The sequence below is a fragment of the Fistularia commersonii genome, chromosome 30 (genome assembly GCF_037954325.1).
Source record: "Fistularia commersonii isolate RoL2024-O1a breed Wild chromosome 30, RoL_Fcom_v1.0, whole genome shotgun sequence".
Lineage (NCBI taxonomy): Eukaryota > Metazoa > Chordata > Actinopteri > Syngnathiformes > Fistulariidae > Fistularia > Fistularia commersonii.
The window spans coordinates 10189533-10192833 of NC_141313.1; positions in this window are offsets into that span (position 1 = coordinate 10189533).

Here is a 3301-nt window from a genome sequence, read left to right on the forward strand (position 1 = left end):
TTAAATGAAAAGAGAATTAAATGGTTATAGTTATCAGTGAATTGCACTATAAAAGTATTTTCCATTTAACTTCACCAGTTTTGATTGTTTTTAATTCAAAATCGCTGAATTTTTACATTTACTTTTCTAATACTGAGAAAAGATACGCCGTGAGGCCGCGGATTGCTTTTAGATTGCGCGATGACGGCTATTGCTGTTTCTCTGTATATCGCATTAAAATGTTTGAACACTTTGTGAATTACATTTCCAATGTACAGTGTTTTTTTTTGTCAACAGCTGTATGTGTGTTACTAGTTTCTTGTGCTGTGCGATCATAAAACGACTTCGAAGAGCCACTAAGTGAGGCACACAGTTCTCCTGCCTCATGGAGGTCAGTGCCTCACCAGCCTTGGACTTCATCGCACATCACTGTGATGTACAAACGTGCATTCTTAAGTTAAAAAAGGCACTGTTTTCTAAATTAAAGCATCACACTTGTAAAATCTGAACAGAATAAAAGTTTTTTTTTCATTCATATTCTGAAAGGCCGGACGGGGATGCCCAAAAAGCCGGATGTGGCCCAAGGGCTGTGAAATGTTCGCAGTTTGCATCAAGATATGCAGCCATTCAACCAGAGAAAAAAAAAAAAAATCACTTCGTGACCGTGACTTCTTGTCTTTCATTTTTCTTTCTCACCTTAAGGGCCGGACGGTAGAGCGTACGTCCTTGGAACCGCACATTCCTGGTTTGATTTCTGTCCTCTCCTTGAGTGTCGAAGAGTTGTAGAGCGAGACACTGAACTCCTAATTGCTCCCCTGGCGCTGATTGATGGCAGCCAACTGCTGATGGTTCATCATCCATCCATCCATTAAATGCAGAGAGGGAATTTTCCTGGAAGGTATTATTGAATTATTATTATTTACCTGATTGTTTTTCCATGCAGAATTCACAGTGATAACAAAAAGGTCACTGGTAAATTGGTGAGGAAAAAAAGAAAAAGACACCCTCAAAGTTAGCCAAATAAATGTTTGGAATTGAGCAAAACTTGCAAAACATGTTATTAATTTTTTTTTTTGTCCAAAGGTCAAGGCATTCTGGATTTGTCAGATTTCTGGTGTTTAAGTCTGGTGTCGGAGTTGAATGGTATTTAAAAACTATTGAAGGGGTTCAGGATGCAAGGTCAAAGGTCACAGAGGTCTGTCATTTACTCCTCCTCCAGTATGGGCGCCGCTTGCTGCGTTGTCATGCAGTAAACTGAAAACAGGGGTTTATTTTGAACAGATTGGCAAGATTACCCAGAAACTGTAAATGAGCTGAGAATGGATATATTCATTTTAATCATTCTCTACACAGTTCATCGTGCGTGCAGGGTCACGGATACGTCTTGGCAATAAAGGGTCTTCAATGAACCTCCTGCTTATGTTCGGACTGCGTGGAGGGAGTCCAACTAAGTCCGGAGGAAGTCCACGCAAGATCCACCTAAGTAAAGTCCCCTGTTGGATTTTAAGCTGGGACCTTCTTGATGCGGGGCAGAATGTGCCACCGTGTCAGCCTAGAATGGAAATTATTATTTTTTAATCATAGTCAACACGCTGTGCTGCATCCTGGAAATCTGCAGATAGTTTGCCGGGAAGCCAAAGGCGAAGCAAATGACCAGCAGCCAAAATGTACTTACTATTCATAAAATCAGAATAATGCTACGGCGGCAAATAAACACTAAACCATTCAATAATTCATGAAGTTCATAATGGATTTCTGTCAATTGAAACATGATGAAGTGAGAATCTAAACCAAACTCATTTGTTACTGAGGTGAGTCAAATGTTTAATTTATCTCAATATGTTTTTTATTTTCCCCAGTTTCAGATCATCAAGGTTTTTATTTGTTTATTTTTTTTTTTTTTTTAGAAAATATGAAGTGCCTCGATGCTCAAGGAGGAGGGAAACCTTGTGTAGGAGAATCAGAGAGACCGTATGGACGAGACACACGGTATTCTGGGTTACAGAAAGGATTAGCTTTGTGAAATTAGCAACTTATTTTGGGCTAAAGCGCCGAGGCTTTGGCACTAAAGTTATGAATAACCAATAAACAGTAAAATTACTTACAGAACTGATTACCGACAAAAGTATGGCAACGGTTAAGAAGACAATCTGTATTTCACAGATCTAGATATCTGTCGGCTTGTTTGAAATAGGATGTTGTACCGCCAGAAAACTCATACCCTATAACCTATAAAAAATAATGAAAGTCTATTAACACCATTTCAATTCAGAACAAATATTCATTCGATGGAAATTAAATGTCGCCTATGAAAAACAAGCGTTCCAATTTGATATGTGAAATTCAGTGATTAGCGCCTCTGCCTGGTTCGATTCCAGCAGCAGGGGGCCTTTCTGTATGGAGTCTCAGTGTTTTCCCCGTTTCTGCGTTTGTTTATTCTTGATTCTCCTGTTTCCTCCCAAAGTCCTTAAACATGCAGGAGGTTCATTGGGAATCTCCATGTGGAATTGAAAGAAATGAAAAATCTAATTTCTATAGGCCCCTCTGTGAGCTGCCACCTTACCGTGGCGGAGGGGTTTGTGTGTCCCAGTGATCCTGGGAGCTATGTAGTCGGGGGCTTTACGCCCCTGGAAGGGTCACCCAAGGCAAACAGGTCCCAAGTTAGGGACCAGACAAAGTGCGGCTCAGAAAACGTCCCATGACGAAGAAAACCATTGGATCCAGTTTTACCTTTTCTGGACGCAGGTCATTAGGAAGGGGGCTCGGTGGCGAGCGCGTGATGGCCGGGTCCACTGCCCAAAGGACCAACATGGGTCCCTCTTCCCCTGGCCTCACCATCCACAGGAGGGGCCAGGGGGGTCGGGTGTAGCGTGAGCGGTAGCCGGAGCGGGGGACCTTGGCGCTCTGATCCTCCGCTTCAGAAGCTGGCTCTAGGAACATGGAATGTCCTAGATGGAATGTCCTAGATGTAGCCCCACCAGAGAGGTGGGGCTACATCTAGGCTACATCTCCTGCTCTCACTGGAATGGTTCGCAGCCGAGTGTGAAGCAGCCGGGATGAGGATCAGTACCTTCAAATCCAAGACCATGGTGCTCAACCCGAAACGGGTAGAATACCCACTCCGGGTTGGGGAAGAGGTCTTTCCCCAAGTGGAGGAGTTCAAGTACCAAGTTGGGGTTCACAAGTGAGGGAAGGATGTAGCAGGAGAGCGACAGGTTGATTAAGTGTGGCATCTGCAGTGATGCTGACTCCATACCGGTCTGTTGTGGTGAAGAGGGAGCTGAGCCACAAGGCGAGGTTCTCAGTTTACCGGTCAATCTAC